Consider the following 23,241-nt stretch of genomic DNA (forward strand, 5'->3'; position numbering starts at 1 on the left):
GTGTTGAAGATACTCTTAAACAGTGAATTCTATAACGGGACTTTACACCAAAGAAGGTAGACATGAATTGAATGTGACTCAGGAAAAAAAAAATCTGTGCAGAATGAGGATATGCCTGGCAAAGTATTTTTAGCAGAGCTACAAATAAAAGAGAAGATAATCTGTATTAAATGATGTCAGTCTCTTCAGAGCTAATTTGCTCTGATTTGTCAAACATCAATTATTTCAATTGCCTCTTTTAAAATCCAAATAATTTCTTTTTATTAGACAAACACAAGCACACAGCAATTCAAAAATTCAAGGGATTAAATCTCCTGTTGGTTGAAACTTTGCCGATGTGACTATTTCCCACCAGAACACACTGAAGAGTTGGGGTCAACGCGTGCCTCTGGAAGATGCGAAGGGACTTCCAGCCAGACAAGTCAGGGTGGGAAAATCACTTGCTTCAGAGGCTCCTAGACCTGACTCCTAGTAGGGCTGGTAATGCAGACCCGTAACCGCAATCAGCTTGCAAAAACTAGTAAATTCCCTTTTCTTTCTCTCCCTCCTGCCAGCAGTTTTGACTCTTATGCTTAGAAGGGGACCACAAACAGCTGATTGAACATTTCCGGGCTGGAAACCTTCAGCAGGGTCAAGGAGGAGGAGGTGCAGATCAGCTCTGCTCCTGTGGGAGAAAGTATCTTTCTGTTGGCAGCCGATGAGCTTTAGGAAGTCCCAGCCTTTGTGCATTTGTCCTCTCCCCACCAGTCCTTTTCCACCCCTTCGTTTTGCACAGGCTGAAACAATTGCCTGCGTGGCTCTGGTCAGAGGGAGGAAATGGCTCCTGGGGCTGGGGGAGGAAGCAAGAGCTGGCAAACAAGGGGGTGGGCATGCAGGGGGAGCAGGGACCTCTTGAAATAGTAACATGGCAAGTGTCATGATTAACGTTCTCCAAAATCATCGTAATAAGTATATTATCTGTTTCTGAATAGTCCTGAGAAAAACAGACATACCAAACATGGGGGAGGGGGGGTGGGTGGGGGGGGAAAGAGGTTTACACAAACACAGTAATTCACAGGAACAAAGCTTATGTCAGGATAAGTCCTATTAAAAGCAGAGCCAGGGATCATATGTCTGCTTTCCAGTAACCCCCATTCTTCTTCTCCAGTCTCTTATGTGGCACAGCATGATTAATGAGAACTCTGAGTCAGGAATATATAACCACGATCAATCTTTAATATAAACAACAGATAAACTACCAAGTACTTTAGAGGGTGGGAAAATAATTTGTCTCTTACAGAGATTGCCAGCGTATACACATAGCAGTCTCCTAACGTTTCCAAACAGAGTTTCCAGGGAGTTAATCCTTTTCATGCCAAGCCTTTTCAAGGGTCACTTTTCCTTTGAGAGAGGGGGATTGCAAGTCTACCTTTCAGTGAGAGAAAAGCAGAGATTTCAGCCTTCCAGCAAGCAGAGCAACAGCACACACAGCACTTTAGGGCTCTCCGGGAGGTGCTCGACACCCTTTCAGGCAGTCTCAGCAGCCAGCACAAACGCCCAGGAAAGCTGTACCAGGGTACTTATGTGGGTAGCTGTGCATATTCCTCTATTCTTTGTAATGCTTTCCTTTGATATGGAGGGCAAAATGCACATTTGCCTAAACAACCCAAATCCTATATCGATATTTGGAAAGCTAACGGAACACTGGTGTTCACTGAGAGTGGGGGCTACAACACGGAGAATGGGATTTCTTCATTTGAAGCAGAGGAAAGGGAGAGGAATGTTGGTGCTTTCTCCAGTGTGAGGAAGGAAACAGGATGTAGTAGAAAAGCTGCCTGGATGAAAGCTGCTAACTCCGTTTTATTTCCTCAGAGGGACAGTGAGAGGATAGGGTAATATGCCAAGCTATTATATTTTAAAATCTTTGTGCTGAAACACTTAATACAATTACTTTCAGATCATTTCCTGCTTTCATATGAAAGCGTCAATGAAAAACAAATACAGACTTTAAATGGGACGTTTCAAGCTAGTCTACATTTAGAGATTATGAGATAAAACAGCTAATCAATTTAAATGTAACAACAGAAATTTAAAGTAATACATGGGTTCATTTATTTCGGTTATCATTTCTCATACATGGTTTGTCAACAGAAGGCAATTACAGATTACAGGTGAACTGACGAAGATTTTGGGAACAAATATCTACCTAAGCAGATGTGGTCTGCTGTACCTCAACTGAAGGAAAGTTTATGATGCGACCACTACTACCTGCCTACACAGAGTCTTTACCCAGCTTCAGCTCCCCTCCCCGAAAGCCTCTTCATCCTGTCCCCTGCCAAGTGGCCGTTTCCCAGCCCCATGAATCCCTGCTAACTGGGCTGCTGCCCTGCAAGCAGGTAGGGGGTTTGTAATAGACGTGATGCTGCTGGCATGATGTTAACTGCTTGCTTTGATTTCCCGGCCACATGGCAGTTCTAAGGAAAGTTAAGAGGTAAATGATTTACCTTCAGCGAGCTCATCGAAAACATACAGGTATTTGCACTTCCAGCCTGAGAATACAACCCCATGACAACATATGCTGACCCGGATCAGGGATTTTACAGTCCTAGGCCTTGCTTTGCATTCCAGATCCCCTTCTTGCACTGACAAGACTGGACAATGATCCGGACAAGTACTAAAAGATTATTTTCTGAATATACTTTTCAGTGAGTACAGCTCCCTGGACTGTCTCACTGTGTGGTCATCTAAAGTGCAAAACTTAATTCTACAAATACACTGCTGTTTGATTTTATGCTTCAATTTTCTAGCCCAAGTATCATAAGGAACATTAGAATGAAGATTAAAAATTAAAGTTTCATGTACCAGCAGTGCGCTACCATTACATTACTTTTAACAGGGGGCCATAGGTCAAATCTAGCAATTAATATACACACATATATCAGAAGTAAACTGCATCAAAATGCTCCAGTAAATTCAAAAAATTTCTTCTCATAAAAGATCCATGTGAGGTGACCAAAACCTAGGCTCATTCTAACACATCAGGGTAACTGGGGAATCTTGTTTCAGAACAGCAGCAGGCAAAACACAACACACAATTACTGTAGGTCTTTCTACAGGTCATTTATATAACATCTACTTCACTCAGTTCAGCTACCAAAATAAGTCATAAACCGTAGGTTTTGTTCAGAGCAAGAACCCAAAAATATCCAAATCAGGTACAAAAGGGGAAGGAGAAGCTCATAAACGTGGAATTAAGCAATAGCGATGACGAGAAGTCTGTCGGGCGGTGTAAAGTCAGAACAATTGATACTCTTCACTGAAGTCTCTAATTCCACTTCAGGGTTCAGGCAAATGAACAAATCACTCTGATGGTTTTTTTCTTGTTTTAATTACCATAACCTCTTCATGGAATTACTGCCTTGCCAAGCACATCTGGGAATATTTTATCACCTATGCATGACAATAGCTGAAATAGTCAGTGTCATGGTTTAAGCAGCTAATTAGATTTCATCGTCATGCTTAATACAAAATGTAATTTTTCTCTGCCTAAAAATCCATCTATCATGCTATAGCTGCATAAAGTGGTTCCACATTAGCCTCACATTTACATACTGCTTAAAAGCCTTACAGAAAGTGATGTTTAGAATTTTTTTTAATGATATTTCACCCACAATTGAACTTCATGTAAACTGAGGGTAATTTCTAGTGAAAGTAGCTTCTCCCTAGTCAGCCCTTTCTATCAACAAATCAATGTCAAAATAAAACATTTGTACTATAAAGGCCCAAGTCAGATGCGTACACATGAGGCGAAGCTTTAGGACATGAATTGTGAGCCTGGATTCCTGAACAATGTAAAAGGAAATGGAAACTCTGAGCTGCAAGCTGCCATTTACTCCCCACATGTAAACACATCTGTTCTGGTGCAGCTGTCTGCTGGTAAACTCAGGAAAAGAAGAGTTCAAAGTCACAGAAGCACATGAACTGTGAACCTGGAGCTGGAGGCATGCGAGCTGTAAAGTAGTGATACGTTCTTGTTTAAGTGAAAAATACCAAGGTGCACAACCGCCAAGATAAACCAGGATGATCAGTGATTTATCTAACAGGATATCATATTTTTGTTAGTATAGCTAGGGATGAATAAACCAGATGTTTGTCCATTCTGACTCTGGCAATTTATCTGATATGAACTTCCATTATTATGACTGATTTTGGAATTTAACAGATACTTTTTTTCTTTTTCTTTCCTTTTTTTCCCCTCCCTCCTAACAGAGGGATTTTTCCTGTTCATTTTTCTTCTGACGCATTCTCAGATGACATGCAACCCAGGCACTCACTGCTACCACCGCTGGACACAAAGTGCAGCAGAAAACTACACGTGCATATATTAAGGCTGAACATTTTTCATGCCATGAAGAAAGCAGTTTGCATCAGCTATCAAAGTTTTTACCTCCTCACTGGAGGCAACAGGTACTTTTCACCCGTTGCTAAAGAAACATGCCAGGGCAATATGTGCTCTGCAGAGGTACGGGGACTGGAGGTTCCTGACTGTTGACCACCAGTCCATGCTTTTGACTGAACCAGCAGATATGGCAGTCCTGGCTTAAGCCAAAAGGATCACACTTCTAACAGCTATTAATTAAGGGATCGAGTGCACCCTCAGTAAGTTTGCAGATGACACCAAGTTGGGCAGGAGTGTTGATCTGCTGGAGGGTAGGAAGGCTCTGCAGAGGGACCTGGACAGGCTGGATCGATGGGCCAAGGCCAATTGTATGAGGTTTAACAAGGCCAAGTGCAAGGTCCTGCACTTGGGCCACAGCAACCCCATGCAACGCTACAGGCTTGGGGAAGAGTGGCTGGAAAGCTGCCCAGCAGAAAAGGACCTGGGAGTGTTGGTCGATAGCCAGCTGAACATGAGCCAGCAGTGTGCCCAGGGGGCCAAGAAAGCCAATGGCATCCTGGCTTGTATCAGGAATAGTGTGGCCAGCAGGAGTAGGGAAGTGATCGTGCCCCTGTACTCGGCACTGGTGAGGCCGCACCTCGAATACTGTGTTCAGTTTTGGGCCCCCCACTGCAAGAGAGACATTGAGGTGCTGGAGCGTGTCCAGAGAAGGGCAACGAAGCTGGTGAAGGGTCTGGAGCACAAGTCTGATGGGGAGCGGCTGAGGGAACTGGGGTTGTTTAGCCTGGAGAAAAGGAGGCTCAGGGGAGACCTTATCGCTCTCTACAACTACCTGAAAGGAGGCTGTAGAGAGGTGGGGGTCGGTCTCTTCTCCCAGGTAACAAGTAATAGGACGAGAGGAAATGGCCTCAAGTTGCGCCAGGGCAGGTTTAGACTGGATATTAGGAAATTTTACTTCACTGAAAGGGTTCTCAAGCATTGGGAGAGGCTGCCCAGGGAAGCGGTTGAGTCGCCATCCCTGGAGGTATTTAAAAGACGTTTGGATGAGGTGCTTAGGGACATGGTATAGTGGTGGTCATGGTAGTGTTAGGTTTATGGTTGGACTCGATGATCTTAAAGGTCTTTTCCAACCTATACGATTCTGTGATTCTGTAGTGGGTTTTCTTCGCAAGAAGTCCTGACCAAAATAAACTTTATTCTCAGAAAGCAGATTATATGAAGTTATGTTCAATAGTAGATTACTATTCACTTGAGACTCGCTGTGGGGAAGTCTCTCTAAACGTAGACAGAGAGCAGCCCACCTGCACGAGCACCCCCAGAGAGACATGCTATAAATGCCTGGTTTCTGGTTCTACCAGCGTACCCTCTAAGCTGCAATACTCAAGCTCTAGCGCTTGAGACCTCTCCTGATATAAATTTATTTGGAGGAAAAAAATCTCTCCTGGAAACTTTCAACTTCTCCACACAAACAAAATATGTCAGCTGAAAACAAAGATTTACATTCAAGTACCCTGCCATCACGCCCCGTGACAGTAGCAGTTCAATTCATGCTGCCTTCCTCCAAAGGAGACCTGTCTCCAGTGGCTGAGAGTCTCGGGCCGCAGCCCACTGTCACTGCCTCCTGGCAGCAAGGGCTGCACGGGGAGCTCGGCTCCCAGGAATACACTTCATCTAAGTGCCGATTCCCTTGGGACCCTGTAACAAGCTATTTCAATCTTTTGCTCAGAAACATTTCTTTTTCCGTGAGAGATGAATTTTACCACTGAAATGCAGAGCAGCTTTAAATGAGAAACTAAAGGTTACAGCATAACCTCTCGCAGTTATTAACTTTAAATACTGATTGCTGTTAACTTCCCAAGAGCATCCCATACATTAAAACAAACGAATAGGCACAATGACTCATACAGATTATTCCCAGACTACAGACAAAAAACTAGCAGAAAGTTCACTTTATTTACTACAAGCCAGACAGCTGAAGATAAGTCTTAAATCTCGATTCTCTCACAATTAAGGATACAATTCCTCTGGGGGTTTTACAGGCCTGCTTACATACGTATGCTGCATCTGTCGGATTTGAAATTCAGGGGGGGAATCAAACTGAAAACTCCAGGAGCTGACAGGAGTGGCACTGTGTGACAGAAAGCATGCTCCGCACATCTCCACAGCTCTGCTTGCCTCCCCCTCTTGAAAAGACACAGAAGTGCAACTGCAGTGATTCCTGCCTACAAAGCACCAATTTAGGGCATGGCTTTACACTGTGGCTGAACCAAACGAGCACCCTGCCTTGCTGAAAGGGCAATTCCTGTTCCCGCTTAATTCTTCCACCTTTCTCCCCTGCTCCCTCCCTGCTGCCCAGACTTCCCGCAGGTTTTGGCACTCATCTAATTGGAAGGTAAGCTGTTGGAATTTGCTAACCAGAAAATAAACAGAAAAACACAGAACCAAAAAAAATATATTTTTTTCCACTGGGTTAGATTTGAATCAGCTGAAGTGAGACCAGGTAAGTGTCCGAACATGTTCAAACAAGCAGCAAAAGCAGACAAGCAGAAGCCAGGGAAGGAAGGAGATGCATTTCAACAGTGGCAAACTGTTAATTCATCCCTAGCCACCTTGTCAAACCATACTCTGATATTTCAAATGTAAAATTTGACGTCTTCTCGCAGCTCAGTAGTAATGAGCTCATTATTTAGATTTATTATTACAGATTAAAAACCTGAAGATGTCTTACAAACCACAAACAATTCATTCTAATAGAAATAAAGTGAGCTGTATGTGGCTTCATGGGCTACACCTTTCTCTGAATCCCTCTGCTAAGCCTGCTGGGTTTTGCAGCCACTTTCTCTTAACTCCTGTGTCCTATACTCATGTAAAGGCCCATAACTCATAGGGTAGGTGTTGGCCCCTGACATGAATTGTAATGCATAGCTGAATACACTAACCAAATACATACGGTTCCTCCTTTTCTAACCTCCTTCTGTTACAATATGAACTAGAAAATTTCAGACAAAAGAACTGTGAATTTTAGGTTGCACCCTTTTACCATTCATAGCACGTTTCCTTTGAGGTAATAGCGTATCATTTGCTCATAAGACAGATGACCACGTTTTTAAAACGGAGCACAATTAATGGCACAGGAATAAGGCAACTGCGTTATCTCATACTTAAGAGATCATCATGGCCTTTGCCAAAGAATTATTAACCTTCTGGTAATTACAAAACTAAAACCTCACCACTTTTTTATTTGGAGTTGCGGGGAAGGAATAATTAACACCAGCACTGATGGAACTTCATTTAAGGCCATTCTTCCGCAATTCCCCAACTGCAAGGAGTATAATAAGTTATGGTACCCACAGTATTACCCTAAGTGCTTAAAATAAATTTCATCACACCTAAACCATGTTTCTCTCTGGGTATCTCACTACCAGACTTTCATTTACTTTCACTTTTAAAAGATCCAGTTGGCTGAAGCTCCTGCCACAAACACACCTTCCATCAAACTGAAGCTGCTCTCTGTTGAGCTCTCAGGCTTTGGCCCCTCCTACTCCCCTTGGAAGAGCTATGGAAAATGGACTTTGAACATGCTTTGAGAAGCGCTCATGTTACAAGCGTCTGGAAAACACTGACTTCAAGAGGCAGGCAGAGAGCCTGAAGATCTCCTCCCTGGAAAAGTTCTACCCATTTCATCAAATGGCCATGAAGTAACACCTGCCTTAGCACAAATATTGCACTGATTCATGAAAAAGGAAAGAGAGGATGTGAAGGATCTTATTCTTGAGACAGAACACCACTTCAGCATTCGCCCTAGAAGATGACATACTTTCTAAAGAGCAGCACAAATACAATCAGGCAATAAGTACAATATAGGTAGTGAATGACGAATACATAATTTTTTGCAGCCATACAAGATACCCTCAGAGACTATCACAACTCAGAGACAAAATCCATTTAACCAACCACCACCACATGCCGGGCCGTGGGTGTTCATGCACTCCCACATGCCTTCAGATGGGCACGGCTGTGAGAGGCGGTGAGGCCAGGAAATCACCTTGCCAGCCACATGCGCTCCGCCTTGTTCTCGTCACGAAACAAAAGTGCCTGTGCACGGATGGTGGGAGAGCGGTGTCGGCTGAGGCTATAGTAGATGCCACACAACAAAGAGCTGCTGCTGAATCCAGATGATCAATGCTCCTGTCACTTGGCGCAATCACCCGAGGCATGCCAGGCAGGGAGTCATCAATCACTGCAGTGTAAGCCTACCCCATAATGTATGCAACTATTTGCCTTGGGCTGCTGCCTTGTTAAAACTCTCCCAGACTCTTTACTGAGGCACACATTTTGAGAAGTATTCCCCACTCTGCCCTTCTAAAATCCTGGGGAATGCCTGGTTATTATGATAACGATTTCACCCATGATTTAGGCACTGTCTTTTCAGCGTACGCATTCAATGAATCCTCCTCCTAGGAAGAGGAACAGGTTCTGGTTTTGTTTCATTCCACTTAGTCTTTGCTAGGAGACAGAATGCTTTGCCTTCATGATTGGCCTGGGAGGGGACACCAACACCACTATTTTTGACAAAACTACTGAGCCGTGTTTTAGAAATTCATGGAAAAAGGCATCTCCTGTTACGTATCCCCAGGAAGAAGAGTAGTCCACTGCACTAGCAGTTTGTCTTGATGAAAAAATGGCCTAGTGCAACATCTGATGCAAAGGCTGTAAATTACTCCACAAGACCATCCCGAGAGCTTAGCTGGAGAGCTCTGTGCTGGTGGAAATTCTACAAAGAGTGCGATACATGTTTCAAACACATACAGAATCTAAGATATCAATACACAGAATGACTTTCCATAGAGAGAGAAAGTGCCAGATACTGTTAGTAGTATGTTAGGAGATGGGGAAAAAAAATCGTTGCAGTGAGAACATGCAGCATAAGCCACAGAAGAGCAGACGAGGGTAAAAGAAGCAGGCAAGTAAAGCCCACTGTACTGCCCAGAATTTATGTAATAGCCACATGCATGGAGAAATACAGCTGGAGCAACTTTGGAAATCGTGGAAGCTTTTCACATGTAAGCCCTGTAATACCTTTTGCAGATAGGCATTAGCTTGGATGTAATCACCTATATTTTCAAAATAAACTCTACAAAGCCAGTATTTGAACCTCTACTCAAAGTGTAAGATTGATGGCTTGTGTCAAACTTATTAATATGTGTTTGCTGTTTTCCCTATAATTTTTGGATGAGGAAAAAGGACTCAGCTGGTTAAAATTGCTGTGGAAAATAACTGTGTCTGTTGAACCATATGTGTGTACATATGCATGATCTATCTTATAGAAAGAATTACACACTGAGGAGAGTGAAGGTACTAAGGTCACACACCAACAAGTCCCACATGGAGAAGGATTTTCCCACATGGATTTTGCAATTAAGAACACAACCAAAACCAAAATCAAACCAAAACGTAATTCTGCTAGTTTACAAGCCAAATAATTTCAATTGCTCATGGCTAAGCCAATCCTTCAATGCCTACTGTGAATTTCTCCACTTAATCACAATTCATGTAATCAAGGCAACAGAATTGCCATTGCAAACTACCCATTACCATTGTTGTAATATTTGTATATTATTAGTGGATCCTCCTTTACTAAAGATTATAAGCTATTAATTTTTTTTCCAGTTCCTCTTCATAATTGCCCATGATCTTGTCATCTCAGCTATTCTTTCGCCCTTGACCCTCCGCTGCACTTTTGTGCTTTTTCACTCCTCGTGCAGCGAAGGACCCCAAACTGTACACTGAATTCCTAATTGGCTGCAGGAAAAGCTGAACCTGCAACCCTTGATTTATGAAGCTGTTACTCAGCCGCTTGGGAGCTCTGTTTGAGATGCAGTAGATGAGGGCAGCGGATAGATGCAGCGTCCTCATGCATGTAAAGCATCTGCTCTGTCCCTGAAGCTTCATTCCCACTCAGAGCTTGCTGTTGGGGCTAAGCTGAAGATACGTTACAAGCATGTTCCTTATTACTGCAGGAAGCAAAATTGAAGAGTTTGAGATTGTCAGCTTCAATAAAGCTGTCAGCATAGCAAATCAAGGATAAAGGGACCAAAAAAAGATCCAACATATAAGAGACAGATAGGCCACCCAAAATTAAAAATAGTTGTAACCCGTATTTTCTCTTACTGTATTGGAATCTGTTTTCTCAGTCAAATCAAATGAATTACACAGCAGTTATATAAAACTGCAAAAATAAAATGACAAGGTCAGAGCAGCAAACTGACCCTGCTATACCATTTAGGATATTAATCTTTTCTTTTAATGTATTATTTTATATAATCAGAGAACAGTCTCTGAACACTTTCAAATACTGTCAACATCTGACCTTCAAAAGCACTTTGGCTATTTGCCAAAGCAACACTCTTCCCATTAACAAATCATACTGGCCATACATAACCTATTATTACTTGCAATCTAATTAACATGTTTAGAAATGGTTTAGAAACATATTTATATCCCTAGTCATGAATTCTTGGTATTTTTCTTTAAAGCTAATCCCACCAGGTCATAAGATCAGATATGTAAGCAAACCTAATTTCTGTTTTCAAAGAGAAGTAACTATTTAGAAATTCCCAGCATAGAATAACATATATGGTCTGTAGTTTGAAAATTTAGAAAACCCAACAATTTGAGGTCAGTGTACTTTCTGAGAAATCAGAAAGTATTTTTCTTTTATATTGTCTTATCATACAGTACTTCATAAATTTTATGAGGCAAACCAAAACACCTACAAATAAAAATCTTAGGAACCCTCTGCATGTGCATTTTTATTCTGAGAACATCTAAAGACATACCTTAACCTTTTCCCCAAACCATGACATTGTTTCAGTTGGGCTGGTAGAGAGGGTACCACAGGATGAGAAGAAAACATTTCAGAGTTCTGATCCCAAAGAAGACAATGTAGCTTTGAACAATTCTCCCTGACATGCCTATTAACTGAGCTCTCAGTGTGCATGTGTTTATGGAATACCAGTGGAAAACAGAAAATCAACTCTGCTAAATATAAACTTGTACTAGATTATATTAAACCTCTGCCAACTATAATTGCCATAATAAAAAATGGAAATACACATATTTACGTCTTTACCATGTTTCACATTTGTATTGACTTCTCTGGAGCCTTGAAGATTTAAGCCAACAGTTCACAAAGTAAATATACATATAAACAAACATTGCCCCCTCCATATTTGTACATTATTAACAGTTTTAATTATAAAAGCTTTCAGAAAACACAGCACTCTTGCCTGCAGATTCAGAACAATGGCTCAGAAAATAAAAAGCAGAAAAAAGGTTTCTCCAACATGATGGAAATGTCTGAACAAACCTAAATCTTACGCAAGTAGTCCATAAAAAGAACATTAGATTTCAGTATCAAAAAGCCAGTAAAACAAACAAGCAAACAATCTAATAAAGAGCTTTCATTTTCAAATGATATTAAAAATAAACCATCCACTGAAATTAAAATTCAGCCTTTGAAATGAGACTTGAACTCTTTATGCATACTCTGCCCTGCTGACCCTTGCTAAAGGGTGTAAGTCAATATGAAATACTCACAAATGGAGAGAGGATGATGGATTTCCTGCCAAATAACCCTAAGCAAAAGTAATGCTGTTAGTTAGGAGCCTACTTTTATTTCCTTTGCCAAGTGATAAATTAAGAGAACTTCCTAGCATATATGAAGTTTTACTGTTTGCATTTTTTTAATCTCTGGTTCTTCTCTTCTTATAAATAAAAGTAATAAAACCAGTAGGTAACAACAGAATAAAAGGAACTGATTATTTGCTTCTTAGGAGTTTTAAAACCAGGTAAGATTGCTAACTTGAGGAGGGAAGGGAAAATAAATAGGACAGAAGTTGCAATGTCATCAGTTTCTACTCAGTGGAATGGTATATTATTTATCGGGAACTGGGCAGTGCCTCTACTTTCTGAATGAATGACAGATCCTTCCTATCTATTTTTACCTCTGGATAACTGTCCTGGGATCGAGAATAATGGACAGCCCTTAACAGTTGTACACTCCATACTTTTTAAGTTATGAATGTCACTGACAGAGGAAAGAGTTGTGTTAAGCTCTAACATGTTGCAGAAGAGGTCAGCATACAGAGCATTAAAATACCATGTCAGCTTGTCAGTGAATTCCTGATGCATGTTTAAGTACTGGCACCTGCCATGGCTTTACAAACGCTCTGTTACCTTAAAGTTCTTATTACTGTAGTGTTTGGCATCTACCCATTTGCTACAGCGAGACAATTCTTGCCCCTAAGAAAGTTTATAAACTGAATAAACAAATTGGGAAGAATGGGATTACATATGCAGGCACGGAGGCTGAAATTACTTGCTTAAGGCCACGAAGCTAGTCAAGGATGGAGGTGGAAACAAGATGTATGCCTCCTGATATGCACTACAGTGCCTTAGCCACGAGACCAGGAGTTCTCAATCAGAGAACGTGCGCTGCTGGTGACAAACGATGGACTCAGCAGCTCTGTCTCCTTGTCTTTTACTGGGCAAGAAAGAGGAGCAAGGACAGGTCTCCTCAAGACACCAGCTCCTCAGGAGCCAGCCAGCTCTAGTTACCAGCCAGCCAGCAGGAACATTCATGCCACCCTTCCTGCCTCCCCATCATCATCACGGCAAATCCCCCAGGCATACAATCCCAACCCAAACACTATCTCACTACATCTCCCTTCTACTCTGAAAACCCATAAGAAGAACCAAAGCATGGCTTTCTCAAATAAGGTATGCATGTCCAGTTCTCCGCTTGCTTCTGACCCAGCTTCGTCAGACCTTGCTTCTGCTTCGCTGTGACACTTCATTCAGCACATGACCAACACACACGTGTGCCACTTCACAGCTCCTAGTCTGTGAGAAAACAATCTAATTCCTTTGCCAGTGAGGCACACAGCAGCATCCATCTACCAGCAAAGTTTCAAAAAAACCTTGAAAACAACCACGCAAGACCACACTCTCTCTTCATTATCTTCTATCATGTCATTGTTATGTTTTAAATTGCTTTCCTCACACTGAAACCACTTCACCCATGAATTCAAACTCCTCTAAATGTACTAATTAAAATGCCTGGTCTCTCACATGACATCTGGCCTGAGAACAGTGGTAACTCCTGGTCACTAGGAGGAAAGGCAGTCAAATACACAGTTTTGTTATCCTGTAGGGTGGCCTTTTTGAGCAAAAGATAAGTAACTGTTAATTACACAAGCTCTAAAAGAAAGGAAAAGACAGAGAGAGTTGCTACATTAGAGAATGAGCGTCAGAGCCTGCAAAGGAAATCAAAACAAATTGCAAGGGTCTTCAGCCACACAAATTAAAAGGTAGAAGCTCATAAAGTGAGGTCACCATAATATATTAAAGATGCAATTAAAAAAACAAAATACACAAGAGCTGAATGCGCTACTCTTAACAAATAATAAATCAGGAATTTCAAAATCCTGGAAGAAAAAAACCCCAAAACACAAAGCTTGTATCAGCATTTAAAATAAGTTCCTCTTCTTTTGGTACCTTGTAATCCGAAAAGTATCAAAACTTGTGTTTAAGTAACGTAAGAGGAGTGAGGGAAAATCCGAGTGACTACAGGCTTAATGGTTTTCAAACAGATATTTAAGAAAAGAATAATTTTTAAAAAATTGAGATAAGTAAGAACCATAACCTTGGTCTACCAGAGGCAGGCTATGCCAGATACAAACCTTTCTCCAGTAACGAAAATGTGACAACATCTCATCAATGTGGCCTTCAGGAAAAAAACCTGCTACAGCAATACATAGAAATGTGTTAGCAAGGCTAGGGAAAAAAAAATTATTACATGATTAAGAGAGAGGAGAATAGGCAGCCATGATAGGGGAACTATGCGACAGGAGAGAGGACCAGCCTGAGGACTCTCATTTACTACTTGCTAAACAACCTCAGCAGAAAGACTGAGGAACACTGATGGAATTTATTGGTGATGCCAAAGTTTCAAAGCATTGCCAACGTGGAGAGGAACTAGGATATCACACAGGAAAAGCTGCTGTGGTGTTTAGGAGGAAATGAAGAGAAACAGAATGAAATTTATTACTAAACAGCCATTGCCATTGGAGATTAATGACAAAAATCTGACCTACAATTTGGGAACTTCATACTTGCAAACATCAGAGAAGAGTCTGGGAGCCTAGCAGTATTAAGTCAACCACAGAATGAGTGATGTACGGAAAATGAGAAAAAAAAAAGGTGACTGAACTGCGGATAAACACCAGCAAGGTAAGAGTGACTTTGCAGAGCTCTGTGCATGCACCTATATTGAAGAAAGTGAATACTGTAACAGATGCAGAAACTAAAAAAGCAAATAGGCTGTGTTATAGGACTGGCAAGCCTATCACGAATTATAAAAGATTAGAAAAGCTGTGCTTGTTTAGTTAGGCAGACAGTATAAAATTATCACCTGAGAAAGAGAAGACTAAGCTGGAACACAGTACTACAGAATAAGAGTAAATGAATCCAAACTGGCCACGGAAACCCAGCTAGCCTACCAGCAGTAGCAGCAAGAGTTAAAAATCCTAGCTAGTTTCAAACTGGAGCTCAGTCATTTTATGAAGGAGATCATCCGATATGCTTGTCAGATAAAGCAGAGAACTCAGCTAAATGGCTGATGATTTATAATCACATGTTCTTTTCTTCCTGTAAATTGCCCCTCATCATTCTGGATATCAACAACAGACTTGGGAACATACATTTACAAATACATTTTGTAGCGAGGGAATGCCAAGTGAATTTCTAACACTTTGTAGATTTATTTTTTCTTTAAAGGGAAGAAGGTAAAATCTCACTACACGACAGTCCATAATCTGGGAGCTTTTCTCTTCAAAATAGCACTACCTCTCCTTATTGGGCAAAACACCACTTTTTTATGACAAGTGTAATATTAGTTAGTATTCAATATTCAACAGTTCACGATCAATACCAACTTTCAGTTTTGAGTTTAGCTTTGCATAACTTACAAGCTCCCAAATTAATTCAACTCGGAAATACAGTGACATGTTACCAAGGTCAACGCTAGAATGCTTCCCGACACACAAAAACATTGAGGAGAGCTCTCTTCGACCCAATCTTCCTTCTGAAAAGCTTTATTTTGCAATGTATCCTGAAGATCAGAACTGTCAGAAGAAAAAGTTTCAAGAGATCTGAAGTGAAAACTTGGAGTCACTCAGAACTTTCTCAAGGACTCTGAACACACAAAGATATAAGAAAAGTGTTGATTATCATTTGGCATAATAATTCATAAATTATTTCAAGACTGTTTTAAGCATTTTCTGCAAAAGAAAGTCATTTAAATCATTGTCACCTGACTTTCAGTAGCACCAATCCATAAGCAAGGGATGCATGATTTGCACCCAGATTATTTGTGACAAGGCAGTAAGCAAGCTCAGCTTTCAGGAACTTTGACTTCCTGTCAGTGAAGGAAAATGTGTTGCACGACATCTCGTCTCTGAAGACTTTCCAGCTTACTGGTAAGAAAATTTGCTAAGATTTTAAAAGCAAAGGAGAACAGGAGAAGATTTCTTTTTTTTCCACTTTACAACACGTGAAAGAAATGGAATTTACTTTTACCTCAGCAAATGTGAAGAAAGAAATAAAAAGGGCACCTGGGATGGGAATGGCATCACCATTCACAAGTGAACAGCAAAGATTCACAGACCTTCTAGCAGTAATGGTGCCTTATTTTGCAGTTTGTGGTACCACTGTGCCTTGTACTATTAGACCATGATTTTAAGAGCCTTGCAGCAATACTGACTAACACAGTATCACCTTCCTCCTCAACACCCCACTGCCACAGTTGTGCTGAGCACAGCTGCTTGAGCAGCTGCACTATGAATGGGATCAGAGAAAACACTGTAAAGTTTTGAACATCCCTTATCTAGTTTGTAGCACACATGTTTCAGAGTAGGCCAGTAACACCTACGCTGATAATGCTGTCACCCACCTTGTACCATGAAACCTTAGCCTTGCTTTAACACTTCAAGCAAGAAAAAACCACATTGGTTCAAAGAGCAAAATATTGGAATGTGATCGCATTACATTTTGTTTCTTGTGAAAATAAGGAGTGATGAAGTCAGAGGTGAAATAACACAAGGTAGAAAGATGCTGGACAGAAACTTAAAAAACAAGGCTCTCTGGAGGGTCACCGCATGGAACCCCTTTCTAGTGGTATCAAGCAACAAAAAAAAAAAAATTAAAAAACAAATCCTTGAACTCAACATTTAAATGTAATATCACATGTACTACCGGTGCCAAAAGTTTAGCCAAAGTATTTGGGCTTTACCGCCTTTTTAGGAAAAAGGCTACTACTAAGAACAGTTTGAAGTGTCTTATGATATTAAAAAAATCTACTGAAGATTATTCACTTAACACACATACAATTTTCATAAGGTTGTTTATGAACTTGTTATACAATATCTGCTCTGACAGTATGTAAAACGGATACCCTTTGAAATACAACTTTGTATGTACTAAACATAGTTAGAGCAGCTACCATCATTAGTTTATTCTAACAAGAGTACCAGCACAATAAAGAGTCAATTACTTAGCTTATAAAAGTTTACTGCTTCTACTTGAGTTTATACCGTTAAAAATGTGTGACAAAGTCTTTCCAGTTACACCAAGTGGACCAACTAAAGAAAGAAACAGAAAGTGAACCTTTCTTAAGAAAGGCACCAACAGCTTGCAATAACCATCCTGTCACCCGATACGACACCAGGAAAGACAAAGTCACACTTGTCCTTGCCTAGCACAGCATGCTCTCAGCGTTGAATGGGACATGCTTATTAGGAGTAGGAAAGAAAGCAGCTGCCAAACATATAGCCCAAGCCTGAAAAACAAACTTAAGAAGGACTTTGGTTTAGGATTCCAGAAACATATTCATGCTTCACTTTCTTCTGATTTACAACAACCCCTTTCCTCAGCTGAAACACCTTCCAGGGATTAAAGAGATAGATGGGGCAATCTGCTGAGTTGTTTATTGCAATAATTTCTGACACACTGACAAATATGACTCAGGAAAGCTCATTCCTTTTCCTCTTTCATCCTTTAAGTCTTCAAAACACCTCTTGGGCAGCCTGCATTCACTGATTAAAAAAACCTAATGGTTCATCCTTTCTATTCACCTTAACAGAGTATTAAGAAACACTTTGACTGATGCAGAAAAGGAATGTGGAGTTTTAGAAGGTATTTTGTCACTCTAAGCCAACACAGGAGGAGGAATGAGCAACAGAGAGATGTGACATAAGAAGTCCTGATGATGTTACATGTGTTAAGCATCAGAAATTATTACCTCTTCCTGAGCCGAGCACCAGACTCATCACAAGGAGTGACTAGCTGCATTCTGCGTTGATAAAGTTAGCAAAATTTCCCTGCCTTTTTTTTGTTTATTGATACCTGCTTTCCTTTCTTAGCAAGGCTGCCTACATACATGCCCACAGGAATAAACGAGGATTTTGCCCCCGTTTGCCCAAAACATTTTGCCCTCACGGCATGCCTGAAAGGTGACAAGTTAGTGTGGGTTCTGTAGTCTAGTCCCCTCTGTTTCTGGGTGCAATTCAAGGCACCTCTCTCCAAGCAAACCTTTGTCCCTAGCGAGACATTTGAGGCATCAGCAACCAGAATAAATTCCATCTCCTTGATGCTTCTTTGCACTCCTTCCTCTGCTCTCCCTGACATCAGACATGCCTCCTAAAACCTACAGAACATCTCACCATTTGTCTGCTTGAAAACTACACCAAGATTTTTTTTCCCCTTTGGAAACTATCACAAAAAAGAAAACTGCTGGGTGAGCAGGATGGCAATACTGCTGTGACAAAGGCACATTTTCCTGTGCTTTGCCAGCTGCCTGTCAGTAGGCACTTGTCACCTCTTGCCCTTTGAGTAACTAGCAAGTCTTTCTAGGACAAGGACTTTATTTTTTGTTCTGCATACATGCAGTACTTATGACTGGGACTCTTAACAGGCAGCAATTACAGTGTGATTGAACCCATACACTATTTCCAAATCCTTGAGAAGTGTGTGTGTGTTTAAGAACACTCAAAACTGTTTTGTGACATGTTTCTTTCCTACACTGCAGCATCTTATGTGGCAAAATATTATCAAGAACACTTCCCTCCTTAAATAGTGTAATTTTTGGAGTTAAAATCAAGTGTTTTACATATACATCATACATTGCGTTGGTCCAAACATGGGACTTCTGCTGTCAGAGAAACAAATAGAACAATTCTTTGTTCACTTAAGGCAATCAGTCTAACCTACACATCCAGAAACCTGGTTAATGTTCTTGTTTACAAAAACTGCCATGACACTTCTGAAACAATGAAAATCTTCCTTGAAGTAATGGTGGCAAGCTACGGAGGAAAGAAAGATGAGGCACAAAGATCATTTCAGAAGAGGACTTCCAGCAAATCAAAATACACTCCCCTGAACCATGAAAGAAAAACACAAGCACGAGGAGAAATTTGTGCAAAATTAAAGCTTTACAGAAGTGGGAAATTTATCCTCAGGGCTGCCAGTAAAAACTTCAGTTGCAATTTACACCAGGTGTGGCCTTCAGTATTAACCAGCTTCTGTGAATCAGCCATGAATTTGACATTCCTACATCAGAGGACAGCGATGAAGAACAAAAGGCGAACGAAAGAGGTTAACACCACAAAACAAAACAAAAAACCCCAAAAGAAGTAACTGCCTAAATACAGATAAAGATATATTGCCCCACTCAGTCATAGCACAGGACTCAGCCTAAATGCCAAGCTCCTTTCCCTGCCACTACTAAGATGTCAGCTGTCCTTGCTGTTTAACAATTACGGTGAACCACAAGCAAGTGATGTAGAATTGGTTAAACAGGCCAGTTTAGGCAACCTTTCATACCAAAGGAAAATGAAATGTCAGGAACAGACTTCAGGTTGCTGCCAGAGGGGCTAGAGATGGGTGAGACTGCAAAGCTCTGATAGCCACTGTGAAGACTGGCATGTTCAACGTGCCGCAGTACAACACTTCCCGGGCCATCGGCACATGGCCCGGCTGTCGTGCAGCACACGAGCCGCTCAGAATCACAGAATCACAGAATCATATAGGTTGGAAAAGACCTTTAAGATCATCGAGTCCAACCATAAACCTAACACTGCCAAAAACCACCACTACACCATGTCTCTAAGTACCTCATCCAAACGTCCTTTAAATACCTCCAGGGATGGCGACTCAACCACTTCCCTGGGCAGTCTGTTCCAATGCTTGATAACCCTCTCGGTGAAGAAAAATTTCCTAATATCCAGTCTAAACCTCCCCTGGCGCAACTTGAGGCCATTTCCTCTTGTCCTATCACTTGTTACCTGGGAGAAGAGACCGACCCCCACCTCTCTACAACCTCCTTTCAGGTAGTTATAGAGAGCGATGAGGTCTCCCCTCAGCCTCCTCTTCTCCAGGCTAAACAACCCCAGCTCCCTCAGCCGCTCCTCATAAGACTTCTGCTCCAGACCCTTCACCAGCTTCGTTGCCCTTCTCTGGACACGCTCCAGCACCTCAATGTCTCTCTTGTAGTGGGGGGCCCAAAACTGAACACAGTATTCGAGGTGCGGCCTCACCAGTGCCGAGTACAGGGGCACAATCACCTCCCTGGTCCTGCTGGCCACGCTATTTTTGATACAGGCCAGGATGCCATTGGCTTTCTTGGCCACCTGGGCACACTGCTGGCTCATATTCAGGCGGCTGTCAACCAACACCCCCAGGTCCTTCTCTGCCAGGCAGCTTTCCAGCCACTCTTCCCCAAGCCTGTAGCGTTGCATGGGGTTGCTGTGGCCGAAGTGCAGGACCTTGCACTTGGCCTTGCTGAACCTCATACCTCAAACCTCTGCTCGCCGGTGCAGGGGCTGCTGCGCCGCGCAGCCGTCCTCAAAGGGCCACGCTTGCTCACAGCAAGGATGGGGGGAATTTGCAGGGAAACAGGCCCGAAGGAGTAAAAGGCTGAGAAGACAAACAAGTGCAAGCCACCCAGCACTAGCCGAGACATTGCACTAAAAGTTCAGCGGCAAAACTCGTACTGAGAGAACTCAAAATTAGAGCAAAAAGACCGAGTTGTCAGTATGTAGCAACAAGGCTCAGGGAAGAGGGAATGGACAAGCTGAGCTAAAAGGCTTGGGCTATCTTGAACTTAATGAGGGCCTGTGATTCACTTGGACACCTGAAACTGAAGCAGGGAATGCCTTCAATTACTGAAAGTTCACAACAGGACTCAATGGTTAAACTTTGTTTAGATTTTTTTTAAACCAGACTGTCTACATCGCTGCTAACCAGCACTACTGGAAAGGCACAGCACGTTGCAATTCCAGCTGCAGGGCAAGCGGAGAAACAGGCAATGCAGGCCAGAGAGAGAAAGTAAGGTTTAAAAATAAATTTAAAAAGAACATTTTGGGAGGATTTTTTGTTTTGCCTTGGCCATGGCACACGGTCACACAAACAGTTGGATCTACACAACAGATTGGTTTTTTGCTGCTGGCTGTCCCAACTCACCCTCCCCTACACCAGCTCCGGTGTTTTTGTGACTCTGGGCTGAACTGCTTCTGTGTTAAGTCAGCAGAAAGCTAAGCCAACAAAAAGGGCAATAGGTTTCTGCCGGGATGTCATGCAAAAACAGTTGAGCAGAGGCTGAGAAAGGAGACAGGCTTAGCTGCTCTGGCAATGCAGGCTCAGCCTGATTAGCTAGTGCATCCACAGTAGCTTTACTGGCACTTTAAAGCTCCAAATGAGGCTATAATATTATAAATATTTATTTCAGAAAAAACACCATCCTACGTGGCATTATCTCATCTTCCCCCTGTCGCACATATAACCATTTGCCCAGCCACTGTCTGTGAGGGGAAGGAAGGGGATTTTTTTGTTGTAGTTGTTTTCAATCAGGACCGACTCTCCAGTTTAGTTGATCACGTGGCTCTGTAAACAGGTGTGCTGGCAAGTAAGGGGTTGCACAGGACTGGGAACAAGCAGCTGGAGGAAGGAGGCTGCTTAAGCCAGGACAGAAAACAAAAAATATCTGTATTTGTGAAACCGTGATGCAAGTTCAGGCTATACTATTCTCCTTAGTACTGCCTACACACTTAGCAGGAGGTTCCACTCTAAAATAACTATGGCTTAAGTAAAAGTTAAAATAATAAATAAAATAATAAATATATAAAATAAACACATAAAAATATTATATATATCATATATACGTCATCATCCCATCTCACAGTGAGTGAGCTAGCATACGTACATTAAGATATTTATTCTGCTCTACAGGAAATAAATTTAATTGCAGACCCTGTCACAGATTTCTTATGTTCCTGCTTTGCATGCAGCTGCACAAGGCTGAGCGCCAATCTCATAACTCATGGTCCCTAAAATGCCTCTCCTGGCCACGCAGTTCTGCCACTTACCTTGCGCTATTTCCAGCACCTCTTGGACTCTTTCATGAGCCTATGCAACTAACCTACATGGCAAAACATGAACTGCAATCGCTCATACAAGAATCTGAGTACCAGATCTAATGTGAGGAAAGGATGAACTGCACGAGAACAGTGGCAAAGGAGAAACGTGGAGCAGTGACAATTTTTACTTTTAGCAAGAGTGAGTAACTAAACTCGTTCAGCTGGTTACAGAACTGCAGCATAGCTATCCTGCATTCCTCCTGTCTGAATTAACTACAGGATCAGCTTTCCCCACCGAGTTTCAATGGCAGTACGGGGTTCAGGCACAAACCACATTGAGCAGAATGCGGTGGAGTTTCTTGCTAACTGCTTTGCTGTCTAGCTTCACAAGGCATTGGCCTCTCTGCCTGTATGGACGTGACCTCAATGTGGGCTGGTGCACACTTGTAGCTGTCATTTTAGACTTCAGTTGTGTAGGGTAGGATAGGACAGTATTTAATAAACCATCAAGTGCTCCATGTTGTCTCTGCCCATGTGCTCTGACTAGTTACCAGAAACAACGTATTTTTTTGAAACATCAAGCTTACAGTAATTGCAACCATTAGAACAAGCATTTACACTTGTGACTATCTGTAAAGTTTATTTATTTAAGTTGGCCACTCTAGGAACTATTGCTTTTAATAATCTAACAAGGATCGAAAAATCATGCTGAAGTTCTTTGCTCAGCAGAGAGAAGGCAGGCTCATTTTGAAGCCAGTTTCATGGGGATTTCTGTTCTGTAGAATAAAATCTGAACAAGAGCCTTTAGCTGGCAACACACAAAGGTCTTCCTCTATTGCAGCTACACCGCTTTGTCTCCCAACAGAGAAACTGGGGCCAAGGACCAACAAAGCAAAAAACAGTGTTAAAGACAAACAGGTGGATAAGACAAAAAAAAAAAGGCATGAAATGCTCTCAGTGCCTGAGGGAAGCACTGAATGGAGGGGAATCCAAATCCAAGGAGATACTTTTTGGCCTCCAAAACCTGGATCAAGACTCAAGACTGCCGCCAACCTACTTCCACTCAGATGATGCAAAACAGACTTCCCACTTGACAAGATTGCTCACTGCAGAAACAAAGTCACTTCACCCAGCCTATTAAAAATGTTAGCTACCCTAAATGCTTTTGCTCTTCATTGCACAAAGCCATATAACAACAAACATGTCTTAATGAAATGCTGATTCTGTTATCATTGAATACATGTATTCAGAACGCAAAATGTTCTTTCTTTGAATAGATGTTTGATTATTAGAGGGAAATGAACAGACCCTTTAGCTGTACAACAGTAACACTGGAGAAAACAACCTTTTTCCTTGACATGATCATGCATTTTAAAAGGGAAACACAAACAC

General features: G+C 41.8%; 1 protein-coding gene across 1 annotated transcript in view; it reads right to left on the bottom strand.

Annotated features, from left to right (window-relative positions):
• LOC142408456 (monofunctional C1-tetrahydrofolate synthase, mitochondrial-like) overlaps positions 1–23,241 on the bottom strand; it is a 124,560-nt gene that overhangs the window by 70,632 nt on the left and 30,687 nt on the right. The gene's annotated exons all lie outside the window — the stretch shown is intronic.

Source organism: Mycteria americana, chromosome 3 (genome assembly GCF_035582795.1).
Source record: "Mycteria americana isolate JAX WOST 10 ecotype Jacksonville Zoo and Gardens chromosome 3, USCA_MyAme_1.0, whole genome shotgun sequence".
Lineage (NCBI taxonomy): Eukaryota > Metazoa > Chordata > Aves > Ciconiiformes > Ciconiidae > Mycteria > Mycteria americana.